General features: G+C 38.9%; 1 protein-coding gene and 1 pseudogene across 3 annotated transcripts in view; both read right to left on the reverse strand.

The window, feature by feature from the left end:
* LOC110199931 (gastric triacylglycerol lipase-like) overlaps positions 1-11743 on the reverse strand; it is a 28702-nt pseudogene extending 16959 nt beyond the window's left edge. Inside the window, exons 1-2 of the transcript XR_013485497.1 lie at positions 11513-11743; positions 4542-4659 (exon numbers count right to left, since the gene is read on the reverse strand). The product of XR_013485497.1 is annotated as a gastric triacylglycerol lipase-like (transcript). The remainder of the gene's footprint in view (positions 1-4541; positions 4660-11512) is intronic.
* LOC110198973 (lysosomal acid lipase/cholesteryl ester hydrolase-like) overlaps positions 1-14872 on the reverse strand; it is a 162470-nt gene that overhangs the window by 135741 nt on the left and 11857 nt on the right. The window lies entirely within an intron of this gene.

The following is a 14872-nucleotide window of genomic DNA, read 5'->3' on the forward strand; positions in this document are numbered from 1 at the left end:
TGTTGGGTCAGGACCAAAGGACTTGTCTGCTGGCTTGGAATTTGACTAGAATTTTGCAGGTCAAGTTCAAAATCACAAGACCCTCAGAAATGCTAAGTAAACAGCCAATCATTGGCTCCCAGCCTCTGTGGTCATGTCTCTGTGGATGTGTGTAGCTTTAGATTAACACGGGTGAAGTACTGATTTCCCAAGAAGGTTAGAAACGCCCAAATCTATGGCCACTGGTCAGTAACTCTTCACAACTGCTTTTATCAGCATCATTCTTATTGACCCACTGATTCCTCTCTGTCTTTTCTAATCTCTTGGGCTCTATTTTTTCTATATGGACCTAAGGTCCTCATTCCTCCTATATTAACTGATCCCTTTACCAAAGCCTTAAGGTTTCATCTGCCTACGTTTGCCTCTACAAGATCCCTTCAAAGAAACTAGGCCCACTTCCCCTGCCATTTATTAAGTCTCCTACACCCTATATCTAAACAGCAGACATCACCCTGCTGACAAAAGTCTATATAGTCAAAACTATGGTTTTTTCCAGTAGCAATGTATGGTTGTGAGAGTTGGGACGATGATGAAAGCTGATTACCACAGAATAAACACTTTTGAATTCTGGTGCTGAAGAAGACTTTTGAGAGTCCTTGGACACAAGAAGGTCAAATCAATCAATACTTCAAGAAATTAACTCAGACTATTCCCTGTAAGGGCACATTCTGAAGCTGAAGCTTAAATATTTTGGCCACATAACGAGAAGACAGAACTCATTGGAAAAGACCCTGATGTTGAGAAAGACTGAAGCAAAAGGAAAAGAGAGATGGCAGAGAATAAGATGGCTAGACACTGTCCTGGAAACAACGGACCTGACCTCGGACTGATTTTGAGGGGTAGTGGAGGCAGAAGGGCAGGTGTTGGACACGACTGAACAAGTGAATAACAACAACAATACCCTATGTGCTGATCTGACTATATATTTCAGGTGCTCAGTTACAGCCCAGTTCCCTGTGTCTGCATGGTAGCAGTCAAGGTATCCTATTATCTGAAGAGTTTACATCCAATGAGGAACCACATCTAGAACAAAAGAAAGAGGTCTGGAAAAGAAGGCAGGGAAGATGGCCAGATGGACTCTTAATGCTAGTGTCCAGCAGGATCTCAATCACTCATGAGGCTATAACTAGGAGCAGACTTCTCACAGCACCGCCTCACCCAGTATTACGGCAATAAACATAATAGTTAAGACAAAGGAAAAAGGCATCTAAAAAAGCCAAACTTCCGAAGTAAGTGACCTGGGGGATAGGGGAAAGGACAGGTGGAGTTCACTACTGCCCCCAACATGTTCACTGTCCCTATCCAGCCATTCTGGGAACAAGAGGCCAGTGCTAAATGACACTCCCTTTTCCATTTAGCTATGTGGAAGATTAATGGGGCTTCATGTTTATCTTACTTCAAAATCCTTGTCCTGGGGCGGAGCCAAGATGGCGGAGTGAAAGCAGTGACTTGCTTGAGCTCTCCCCAAACCCTCCAAATACCTAAAAAAATGGCTCTAAACAAATTCTGAAGCAGCAGAACCCACAAAAAGACAGAGTGAAACAAATTTCCAGCCCAAGACAACCTGGATGATTGATCAGAAAGGTTTATCGTGCCAGGCTGGGAGCGCAATACAGCGCAGCGTGGGTGCGCAGGCCACAGCGAACCTGGAGCACGCCTCAGAGGACTGAATCTCGGGCAGCTGTGGAGGTTTCCAGACTCCTCAATCCACAATGCCAAAGACAACTTAGAAGGTCAGTGGGAAAAGTCTGTTTCTGTGTGCTGAGAAGGAAGGCGGGGTTTCAGCTCCATTCCCCAAGAGGGTGGCCCTGGGCGGAGCAGCTGCTTCCGGAGCTTCTGGCCCACAGACTGAGGGGGAATCCAGTGGCTGATCAGAGAGGGACTGCAGGGATCTCTTTGCCAGTGCTGAGGCAGGAATCTCTTCCTTTGCCTGTATTTGGATCTGGGTCACAGTTCTGGGCGGCAGTGCTGGGGTGAGGAGGAACGCTGGCATGGTGGAGCTTGTAGTGGCTGTGGAGAGGAAGCCCTCCTCACAGTTACAGGACAGAAAGGAAGTACTTGTAGTCGCAGGCCAGGAAAGGAATAAACACCTCGCCCCTTATCATACCACCTTGGAAGAACTGAAAATTTACAGGTCCCTACAAGTATCTCTGAAAACAGCTGTACAAACCCCCTGAAGCTTGGGACAGTACATTCTCCACACTGGAAGCAGACTCTTACCTTAACAAAGAGTTTAAAACTCAAGTAATTGGCTGGGATCATGAGCAAGCAGCAAAAAGAGTCAGACTATATTATCTTACTTTGGTGAAAAGAAGATCAAAATATACAACCAGAAGAAGACAACAAAGTCAAAGCTCCTACATCCAAAGCCTCCAAGAAAAATACAAATCAGTCCCAGGCCTTGGAAGAGCTCAAAAGGGATTTTGAGAAGCAAGTAAGGGAAGTAGAGGAAAAACTGGGAAGAGAAATGAGAGTGATGCAAGAAAATCATGAAAAACAAGTCAACAGCTTGCTAAAGGAGACCCAAAAAAATACTGAAGAAATAACACCTTAAAAAATAGCCTAACCCAAATGGCAAAAGAGGTCCAAAAAGCCAATGAGGAGAAAAATGCCCTAAAAAGAAAAATTGGCCAAATGGAAAAGGAAGTCCAAAAGATTACTGAAGAAAATACTTCCTTAAAAATTAGAATAGAGCAATTGGAAGCTAGTGACTTTATGAGAAATCAAGACACTGTAAACAAATCCAAAAGAATGAAAAATTAGAAAACAATGTGAAATATCTCATTGGAAAAACAACTGACCTGGAAAATAGATCCAGGAGAGAGAATTTAAAAATTATTGGACTATCTGAAAGCCATGATCAAAAAAAGAGCCTAGACATCATCTTTCAAGAAATTATCAAGGAAAACTGCCCTGATATTTCAAGAACAAGGGGCAAAATAGAAATTGAAAGAATCTCCTCCTGAAAGAGATCCCCAAAGGAAAACTCCTAGGAATATTGTAGCCAAATTCCAGAGTTCCCAGGTCAAGGAGAAAATATTACAAGCTGCCAGAAGGAAACAATTCAAGTACTGTGGAAACACAATCAGGATAACACAAGATTTAGCAGCTTCTACATTAAAGGACCGCAGGGCATGGAATATAATATTCCAGAGGGCAAAGGAGATAGGATTACAACCAAGAATCACCTACCCAGCAAAACTGAGTATAATCCTTCAGGGGAAAAAATGGTCATTCAGTGAAATAGAGGACTTTCAAGCATTCCTGATGAAAAGACCAGAGCTGAATAGAAAATTTGACTTTCAAATACAGGACTCAAGTGGAACATGAAGAGGTAAACAGGAAAGAGAAATCATAAGAGACTTATTAAGATTGAACTGTTTACATTCCTGCATGGAAAGATATTTATAACTCATGAGACCTTTGTCAGTATTAGGGTAGTTGGAGGAAAAAAAATGTATATGTATAGTGTGTGTGTGTGATAGATAGATAGATAGATATATAGATAGATAGATAGATAGAAGGCACAGGGTGAGTTGAAGATTAAGGGGTCATATCTGGAGAATAAAATTAAGGGATGAGGAGGATTATACTCAAGAAGAAGAAAGGGAGAGGTAGAATGGGGTAAATTATCTCACAAAAAAAAAACAGAAAAGTCTCTTACAGTGGAGGGGAAACGGGGGAAGGTGAGAGGGAATGATGAATCTTATTACCATAGGATTTGGCTTAAGGAGGGAATAACATACACATTCATTTGGGTATGGAAATCTGTCTTACCCTACAGAAAATAGGGGAGAAGGGGACAAGAGAGCAGGGGGATGATAGAGAGGAGGGCAGATTGGGAAAGGGTAATCAGAAGTAAATACTTCTGAGGAGGAACAGGGTCAACAGAAAGAATAGAATAAATGGGAGGGCAGGATAGGATTAAGGGAAATAGAGTTAGTTTTTCACAACATGTCTACTATGGAAGTAATTTGCATAACTGCACATGTACAACCTATATTGAGTTGCTTGCCTTTTCAATGAGGGTGGGTGGGGAGGGAGGAAGAAAGAAAATTTGAAACCTAAAGTTTTAAAGACATATGTTTAAAAAAAAAAGTTTTCACATGCTACTGGGAAACAAGAAATACAGGAAATGGGGTACAGAAGTCTATCCTGCCCTACAGGAAAATAGAAGGGGAAGGGGATAAGAGAAAGGGGGAGAGAAAGAAAAGAGGGCAGACTAGGGGAAGGGATATTCAGAATGCATGCCATCTTGGGGTGGGTGGAGGGGGGAGACAGGGTGAAAATTTGGAACTCAAAACTTGTGGAAATGAATGTTGAAAACTACAAATAAATAAATTTATATTAAAAAAAGTTATAAAACAAGATATGACAATAATCAGTAAAAAGGAAAAGAAAAAAGAAAAAACAAAATCCTTGTCCTGACCTGACTGTATTTTCTTTTGGAAAGATAAGTGCTTCAGATCTGAGGCAGTCTCTCATTTTGAATGAAATCCTACCTGAGCTGTTGGTATGATTTTTTCCATAAGGAACCCCATAAACCCCTAGGATGTAACCATCTTCAGTCATAGCCTCATAGTCTTCACTGGGGTAGCCCCAGTATGTTATCATTTCACTCTGAGGGGGAAAACGGATTTTTTTTTAATGATTTTTAAAAATTTTTTATCCTGAACAAACATCAAATGGAATAGGCCTTTGACTACACATTGCAGGACAGAAAAAAGGGTCATACATGAAATTTCAGGTCTCTATTAAGAAGAGCTTGTACATAATTTCTTTTTAAGAATATATAAAAAAAAATTAACCTATAGCTTTCAAAGCTGCTCTGTTTACCTGGATATCTTTCTTTTCTCTCCAAAAAAAAAAAAAAGATGCCCCAATGATCTTTTGTCTGTTTTTTTGCTAGACTAATTCAATTTCTCCCTCCCCTCCTCCATCAGCAAAACCAAAAAAGCCTTTCTAAACAATATACAGTCAAGTAAATCAGATTCACACATGCGTGTCTTACTCTTCATCTTCAGTGCATCACATCTGTCAAGAGGTGGGCAGCAATCTTCGTTATCAGTCTTCTGGAATTACAGTTGGCTATGGCGTTGATCAGAGTTCTCAAATCTCTCAAAGTTATTTGTAGTTACAGGGCTACTGTTCTTGCGCGAGTTATTCTTCTGATTCTTCTCCCTTCACTCTGTTTAGTTCACACTAGTCTTCCTAGGCTTCTCTGAATCCATCCAGTTCAGTATTTCTTATAGCACAATAAGACTCCATTACATTCACAGACCACAATCTGTTTAGCCGTTCCCCAACAGTTCTTTGTTCCTACAAAAAGAGCTGCTACAAAGAATCTGTAGATATGGATCCTTTTCCTCTTTTTTTCATCTCTTCAAGGTTTAAACCGGTAGGTAGCGCACTTACTGTCTGATTTTCAAAACTGCCAGTTCACATTCTTTGACCACTTATCTATTAAAGAATGCCTGTTATTCTTAGAAGTTTGAACAGTTCTTTATGAATCTTGGATATGAAATCTTTATCAGAAAACCTCGAAGATTTTTTTTCCTTCAGTTACTTGTTTCCCTTCTAATTTTAGCTACGTTGGTTTTGTGACAAAGTTTTAAATTTCATATGATCAAACTTGTTTATTTTCTCTGATCCCTTTTTGGTCATGGACTTTTTCTCCCTCTAACTTATGAGATCACCTTTTATATCTAAATCATAAATCTCTTTGGAGCTTTTCTTGGCACATCATGCCGGAAGATGGTCTACACCTGGTTTCTACTAATACGCTTTCCAGTTTTTCCAGCAATTTTCGTCAAATGATTAATTATTGCCACAGTAATTAATTAGGGTCTTTGGGGTCATCAGACACTAGACTGCTTACTGCATTCACTTGTTTCTGTATAATGTGTACTACTGATTGACCTATTTTTTAAGTATGAAATCATTTTGACGATTACTCTTTTATAGTGTACTTTAAAGATGCCTAGTCGCTCTTCTTTCTTACTTATTTTCATTATTTCTTTTGAAATTCTTGACCTCTTAATTCACAGGAAAAGTTTTGCTACTATTGTTCTAGCTCTATAAAATAATCCTTTGGTAGTTGGATTGGTATGTCACTGAATAAATTAATTTAGATAGCATTAAAACTTTATCATATTAGCACAACTTATCTATGAGCTAATTAATATTTTTCAATTATTTAAGTCTGTCATTATTTCTATAAAGAATGTTTTGCAGTTACATTCTTTTTTTTTTTTTTGGTGAGGCAATTAGGGTTAAGTGACTTGCCCAGAGTCACATAGCTAGTGAGTGTTATGTGTCTGAGACCAGATTTGAACTCAGGTCCTCCTGACTCCAGGGCCAGTGTTCTATTCACTTGTAGTTACATTCTTATAGTTTCAGTATGCATCTTGGTAGATAGACTCTCAAGTAGTTTATACATTCTGCAGTTATTCTGAATCAATTTCTTTCTATACCTTCTTGCTAGATTTTGTTAGTAATATATAGAAATGCTGATTATTTCCACGGATTTATTTTATACCCTGCAATTTGATTATTTTTAAATTAAATTTTAGTTGACTAAGAATTTTGAGCTAAATCAATCATATCTGCAAAAGCATAAGTTTTGTATTGTTTATATCTTTTATTTGCTCAATTTATTTTTCTTATATTATTTCTACAGATAGCATTTCTAGATATATAAATATTAAATAGTAGTTGTGATAACAGGCATCTTTAAAAAAAAATCCCCTAATCTTACTGTAAGGCATTCAACATTTTTTTTTCCCAGAACATACAATGTTTGCTCCAGGCTTTAAATAGCTACTACTTACCATGTTGAAGAAAAGTCCATTTTGGGGAAGCTAGGTGGCACAGCAGGCAGAGCTCTGGCCTTGGAGTCAGGAGGACCTGAATTCAAATCTGACCTCAGACTCTTGAAATTTACGAGCTGTGTGACTCTGGGCAAGTCACTTAATCCTGACTGCCTCACCAAAAAAAAGCAAAAAAAAAAAAGTCTATTCGTTCCTGTGCTTTCTGGAGTTTGGTGGTGGATTTGCTGGGGCATTTTGTCAAAAGTCCTTTTAACATCAATTTATTGAATCATCTGGCTTAATTTTTTTATTAATATGGTCTATGTTGTTTTTAATATATTAAACCAACCCTATTTACCTGGTATAAATTCAACCTAGACATAGTGTACATAATTTTGAATATACTGCTATAGACTGTTTGATAATATTTTATTTAATCTTTTTGCATCAATGTTCATTAACAATTCTGATCTACAGTTCTCTGCTTTGTCCTCCCCTTGTTCTGGTATCAAGACCACATTTTTATCATAGAAAGCACTGGCAAGGGTCTCTTTCCCATTTTTGCACATGGTTTAAAAAATTAAAAACCAGAATTAATTTTTCTTTAAATGGATAATATAATTCACCTGTAAATCCATCTTTTCCTGTTCCCATCCACCACTTACCAGAGCACACTTATGGCTTTTTTTTTGTATGCTAGGTTGTATAAATAATCTATTTTGTTACTCTGGGCATTTTATATTTTCATAAATTTTTATCTAGTCAGTAAGCATTTTAACCAGGCCCTGTGCTAAGCGCAGAGATACAAAGAAATACAAGACAAGTTTCTTCCCTTGAGGAGCTCATAATTTAATGAGGGAGAAAACAAGAAAACAAATGTGTACAAACAATGTACATAGAGAATCAACAGGAAACAATTAACAAAGAGGAGGCACTCAAATTAAGAGGGATTGGGCAAGGCTTCCTGTAGAAGATGGGGTTTTAGCTTGGACTTGAAGGAAACCAGTGAAGCCAGGTGGTAGAAATGAGGGCAAGAGCATTTCAGGCATGAGGAACGGCCAGAGCAAATGCCAAGAGTTGGAGTGCCTTGTTGGTGGAACAGGTACAAGGAGGCCAGTGTCACTCACTCAAAAAGAGGGGAAGGGGAAGGAATGTAAAGTGTAAGAAGAATGGACTATTACATCTATGTCACCAGTTTTGTTGCTATAATTTCTGACAGTTTCCTTTATTTCTTTTGAACTCTTTTTCATTTTTGTTAAGAACAGTTTAGATTTTCTCTTTTGAAAAATCAAATTTACTTTATCTATTTTACTAGTTTTTTTCAAAGAAATGGGTCTTAGTTGTATTTACAGATTCAGTGTTTGTTTTGTGCTTTCAATTTAAAAAAAAAGTTTTTATCAATATTTTATGTTTCTCATATTACCACAGTTATCTCAATTATCTCTTCTACTTTTCTTCCTGGACAGTCATCCCATATGACAAATACTATTTTTTAGAGAGGAAAAAAAAAGCTTGGTACAACTGATCTATACACTAAAAAAGTTTGAAAACATGTGCCACATGTAACCCCTGGAGACCTCTCCCCTCCACCGGGGGTGGATTGGGGGTGGTTTCTCATCTCTCTTCATTCAAGTCCTACTTGATCTTTATAATTTTGTTAAATTTATTTTTGATCTTTTGGTGTGTCACTGTTCTTTCCATTTATATTGTGTGCAGTCAAGTGTGTATCGCAATTGGGTGTCATCTTCTTGGCTCTGCATCAGTTCATTATACATGTATGTTCCCAAGCTTCTTTGTAATCAAACACATTACTTCTTATGGCATGTTTCATTACATTCGCGCACCATAATTTGTTATGCCATTCTCCAATCGATGGGCATCTACTCTGTTTCCAATTCTTAGCTATCACAAAAAGTGCTGCTATAAATATTTTGGGGGACTTTTTTCTTTTGACGGCTTCTTTGAGATGTATATGCTTTTAATTTTATTAATCTCTTCTTTGACTTTCAGGACTTCTAGTCTGGTGTTAAATTGAGGGGGCCTGATTTGTTCCTTTTCTAGTAGTTTTTTTAGCAGCATGCCCAATTCACTGATTTATTCTCTCTTTTATCATTGAATGTGTTTAAAGTTGTTAACTTTTCTTCTAAGGATAGCTTTAGCTGTATCCCACAGATTTTGGAATGCCATTATTGTCATTCTCTATGATTAAATTGTCTATCATTTCTATGATTTGTTCTTTTGCCCATTAATTCTTTAGGTTTATTACTTGGTTACCAATTATTTTTAACATTTGTTTAAAGGCCCTTAACTGAATAAATTTTTTATTGTATTGTGGTCAATAAAGGCTCTATTTAGTATTTCTGCTCTTTTGCATTTGCTTGTGAAGTTTTTATTCCTTGATATAGAGGTGCCACCTGTGGCTGACGCATATGTAAATTCTATTTTGCTTCCATTCAGTATTCTACCAGATATCGATCATCTCTAATTTTTCCAAAGTTCTATTCAAGTCTTAAAGAGATGCACAGAAGTCACTCATATTATAGTTTTGCTATCTGTTTCTCTATGATTTTTTCCTTTAATCATTTTGGTGGATATATGTGTATGTATAGTACTGATATTGACTCATTATCTATAGTGCCTTTAATCATAGAATAATTTTTTGTATCTTTTAGCTGTCTATTTTTATTTTATGTGAAATGATTACTGCACCTGCTTTGTTTAAATTCACCTGAAGCATAACAGATTCTTCTTCAGTCTCTTATTTTAAATATATGTGAATCTTTATGTTTCCTTTAAATTAACATATTGTTGGATTCTGCCTTCTAATCTATTCTGCTATACTTTTCCTCTTAATAAGGAAGTTCATCCTATTCATGTTCACAATTATAATTGTCATGTCTTCATTCATCATATCCTCTTGTATTTTTTCGTGCCTTTGCCTCCTTTCTCTTGACAATGAAGAAAAAGATAAGGAGAGAAGTTTGCTTAATGTCTGTGATCTATAAATGATATGATAATGCTACCTTGTCCCTCTTATCTTCATTTTGCCCCACTCTCAATCATAGGATTTTTTTTACTCTTTCTCTCATTACTTTTATTTTCTATACTCCCTTTTCCAATAATTTTTTTCCTTACTGTCATTAGTTTAAGGTAGTTCAGTGATTCTTAGATTATCTCTCTTTAACCTATTTATATATAGATATTTATACATATATAAATATAAATATAATATATATATATATATATATATATATATATATATATTAGCTACTTTATGTCTTCTTTTGCTTTTTTCAAATCTTTTGATTTTGTTTTAATATTTCTTGTTGTCTCATGGACTCACTGATTTCTGTTAGACTCATCCCAACTTTCAATTCTTGGATGAGATTTATCACCCTCTACACTAAGGCCTTCACTGTTCTTGTCATTTTTCTCCTCCCCGGCTATTCTATTTCATCTCTCATTTCTTTTAGGTTCACTTCTCATCCTTGTGTTTAGGATATTTTTTTCCTCTCTGAGGATCAACTTTAAGTTGTTTCATGTTCTTCTTCTTTGGAGTTCATCCCTTGAGTTCTTTTCAGTACAAGATGTTTTTTCATTATGTTCAGCATTTTTAAAAACTTATCTTTAGCCTTAGTTTCTGGATTGGAAGTTTCTGCTTGGGCCAAACACCACTCTCATGCTCCCAGATGACTGGGCTAGGCCTTGTTTGATTCTGAGTTCTGCGACTAAGACTAGGACCTGTCTTTAAAAGGGACTGTCTGACTTTGCTTTCTGTTGTGGTTGGGGGACAGGCTGCCTAAAGGCTGGGCAAAAGCTCCCTTTCTTGAAAACAGGCTATCTGGATGCTCACCTGACCTATCACAGATGGGGATAAGATTTTGTTGGGTACTAACCTGGCCCCGTCTCCATTGAGAATGGGCTGTTTTATACTCCATTTTCTGCCCACCTCAGCTTTCTTCACTGTATTCCTCGGAGGATTCTAGAAGTCTTTTCATGCAGTCCTTGGCTACATGAAAGATTCTGTAGCTGATTCTGTCTGGTTTACTGCTGTTGTTTCTCATGCATTTTAAGGACTTTACCAAAGTGCTGTAGGGGAAGAGGAACTGAACTCCTCTAGGTCCTAATGAGCGATCATCTTTCCCTAATTCCCAAAGAAGGTAATTTGCAAAAGCTCAAACGTGTTAGCTGGACTCTTTAGAGTTTGAAAGTCTCACTTATCTTTCCTACCACTTCCTGAGAAGATTAACTTTGCATTCAATTTGTTCTTGGGCACTTGCCTCATTTCTGCCCATCTACTTTCCACCACAAATCAACCTCTCCAGAAACCCTTTCTCCTCGACCCCCGGCTGTCCTCACCCCTTCAGCAGTCTGGATAGTTATGGTAAGCACTGAGTCACCAAGAGGAAAACCAAGTGAGCCCCTGCTCTCTAGGAGCACACCACATAAAGGGGGAGGGGGAGGCTCATTGAGAAATGCACCGAGTCAGAGAAAGGCTGTGACCTGTATCAGTGGAGAGAGTACCCACACCAAGGAAATCCCAACTCCTGGAGCTTGGTCTAGGTGTGTGTGATGGCCACTCAAAGGCTCCAGACACCTGGCTTGGTCCATCCCCTACGATCCGGCCCCCAGCCCTGCTGCACTTTCCCAAAAAGACAACGTACAATGTTCATCTTTGCTTCCAGGTTCACGTCTCGATGGGATCGAAGAAAACAACGTGTTGTCCCAGGAAGGAAGATCAAAGACACCACTGTCAAAAGGCACCATGTTTGCGATCTGCCAACAAGGAAAGGTTTGCCAATATGGTGACCTGAGTTGTCCGAGAGAGCTAAAGAAGCCATTTGGACAGAATCCAATTTTCCAGGGATCCCTTTGCCTTTGCTAGGAGGTGCCATAGTGCCCAGAACACTGAGCCTGAGGTCAGGAAGACCCGAATCTCAAGCTGGCCTCAGATACTTGATAGCTGTCTGATCCTGGGCAAGTCATTTACCCTCTGTTTGCCTCATCTATAAAATGGGGATAATAACAGCACTCATTCCTCAGGCTGTTGTATGGATCAAATAATACTCATAAGGCAAATATATAGGTACATTAAACAATGTTATTATTATTAAATACAGCAAAAGCTCATTAATTCAGACTCCAACAAGGGGCAGCTTGTGATCATTCTGGTTCAGCAAGACTCAACAAATAATGTTGTGGTTTTTTTAACCTTCATGTAGTCCATCTCCTCTTTTACAGACGAGGAAATTGTTGGGGTTCAGCCATTGCAGTTGTGTCTGACTCCTTGTGACCCCATTTGGAGCTTTCTTGGCAAAGACAATGGAATGGCTTGCCATTGCTTCTCCAGCTCACTTCACAAATGAAGAAACGAAGACAAACAGGGTTGGTGACTTCCTCAGGGTTACACAGCTAGTGAGTGTCTCAGGCCAGATGTGAACTCTGGTCTTTCTGACTGCAGGCCTGGCACTCCATCCACTGTGCCACCTAGCTGTCATGCAAGGAAGTAGGGGGGAGGAATAATTACACCTTTATGTAGTACTTCAAGGTTTGGGATTTCCTCACTTAATGAAGTTGGAAAGCTCACTGTTAGTCCCATTTTACAGATAATGAACCTGAAGCTCTGCAAGGTTACTAGATTACATGGGGACTAAATGCCTGTTGGAATTAAATCAAGGTATTTGGACTCCAAATCTGGTGTTCGTTATGTTACCCAATAGGTCACAAATCATTCTTACATATGCATTAAAGCAGGTCCCCTAAGACCCTCCCTTAGGTGACGCTTTGTTGGCCTAAGTGATATTAATATGCATACTTAGTAGTAACGTGATAGCATTCCTTCAGCATTATTCTCCAATTTAAACTCTCCACTTCTTCCAACCAGCTTCCTGCCCAGATGAAACCAACACAGTAAGGTTTTCCTCTATTCATAAACATTCCATAAAATGTAACCTTCGTGCCAGAAGAGAAAGCCATTACTGAGGTCTAATCTTTCCACCATAAGGGCACAGTGAGAGGTTCTATAAATATAGAAGTCAGATTTTTCCAAACCAAAATATGATTTGATAAAATGTTTTGATCTGTGAATGTACTGACACGAGTAGCCTTATAAAAGTATTAAAATTAAGTGACATTTGATTATATGTTTAAGAAACTGCCTTGATCAATGGGAAAAGGACCCACATGTACAAAAATATTCATAGCAGCTCTTTTTGTGGTGGCAAAGAACTAGAAATTGAGAGGATGCCCATCAATTGGGGAATGGCTGAGCAAGTTGTGGTATATGAACGTAATGGAATACTATGGTGCTATAAGAAATGATGAACAGGCTGACTTCGGAAAAACTTGGAAAGACTTATATGGTCTGATGCTGAGAGAAGTGAGCAGAACGAAGAGGACTTTGTACACAATAACAGCCACGTTATGCAATGACTGTACTGTTAAACTGAACCCTTCTCAGCACTACAAGGATCTAAGACATCTCCGGAGGCCTTGGGATGGAAAATGCTGTCCACATCCAAAGAAAGAACTATGGAAGTTGAATCGCTATCACTTATTTTTACCTTCTGTTGAGTTTTGTTTCATCTTTCTGATGGTTCCTCCTATTGGTTTTAATTTTTACTTACAACTTCACTAATGTGAAAATATGTTTAATAGGAATGTAAATGTAAAGCCTATATCAGATTGTGCGCCGTGTTGGGAAGGGTGGGGGGGAGGAAGGGGGAGAAAAATTTTCAACTTAAAAGCATATGGAAGTGATTGTTGATAAATCAACAAATTAATAAAATTGAAAAAAAAAGAAAAAAAGAAACTGCCTTGATCAATACAAATAACATTTCTGTACAGAAATAAAAATTCAGCAGAATATGTGGCATTGGTGCTATTTTGGGAGTTCTAGTGCCTGGGATAACATCAATCCCACAGACAAAAGTCTTCATAAAACAAGGTGTCTCATTCTGTCCGCCGTGTGTAGTTAAGGAGAAGCCAACAGCAGGTATTCAGACTGGTCTGCCCTGTGCCCAGGACTGCCTGGACCTTCAAAAATCCCTGTTGTTATGCAGGGGAATTTCTTTCTGCTCAAGTCTCCAGCACTTTAACAGTGAAGCAAGGAGGAGAAGACACCGTTCAAGTCCACGGCTACTGGGAGCCAGTTTCTGTCAATTTTCCTGGCAATTGGTATAATCTTGATTAGATTCTTACCTTTGTTTGTTAAATAATAACGCATGGCCCAAAGTTAGAAAACACCCCTTGATTTTACAGATGAGAAAACTGAGGCACAGAGGCTGGCCCCAGGTCACACAGGCAGCAGATCTGGGATTTGAACCCTGGCTGTTTGACCCTAAGCCAAGCCCTCCTCTCACTGCTGCCTCTTCTTCCAGCAGTCACTGATGGGGGCTATAAAGTTGGCAGAAGTTTTTCCAAGCCTCCATCACTGCTTCCAAACAGAAAGGCATGGGGGTGGGGGGAACAGTGTAGAACTGTTAGGCAAGGGAGAAAATAGTTTTTTCTCACAATAGAAAGAAAAGGGAGGGGCACAGCAGAATGCTAGCCTTGGGATAGGAAGATCTGGGTCCAAGTCTTGCCTCTAACCCATACTACAAAGAGAACCCTGGGAAGCTCACTTGACCTTAGTGCTTTGAATGACTCTCTATACCACAACATTAAAGTTGAGTTCCTGATCTCCACCCATGGGGGTCATGGGCCTTCTACCACAGCAGAGTGTTTGCTGGAGCCAAAGGTGTCTTGACCTTACAACCAAGCTGGTGAGGTGCCCCACTGATTTGAGCAGATTGCTTCTCTGGCAAGAGGCAATGCCCATCATCATGTGTGTCATCAAAGCGTTTCCCGTTGAACCCTGAGCTTGGCTGGCAGGGGTCAGTACCACACCACAATAAGGCATCACCTCATGGTAGTGTAGGATTTTAAAGGAAGTTTTAACAGGAATAATAATCTTCATATGAAGACAGGTATAGAATAAGAGGTGCATCCTAGGCATTATGGTATTCTACCTACCACAACGTAAC

Source organism: Phascolarctos cinereus, unplaced genomic scaffold (genome assembly GCF_003287225.1).
Source record: "Phascolarctos cinereus isolate Bilbo 61053 unplaced genomic scaffold, phaCin_HiC Scaffold_3;HRSCAF=262, whole genome shotgun sequence".
Taxonomy (NCBI): Eukaryota; Metazoa; Chordata; class Mammalia; order Diprotodontia; family Phascolarctidae; genus Phascolarctos; species Phascolarctos cinereus.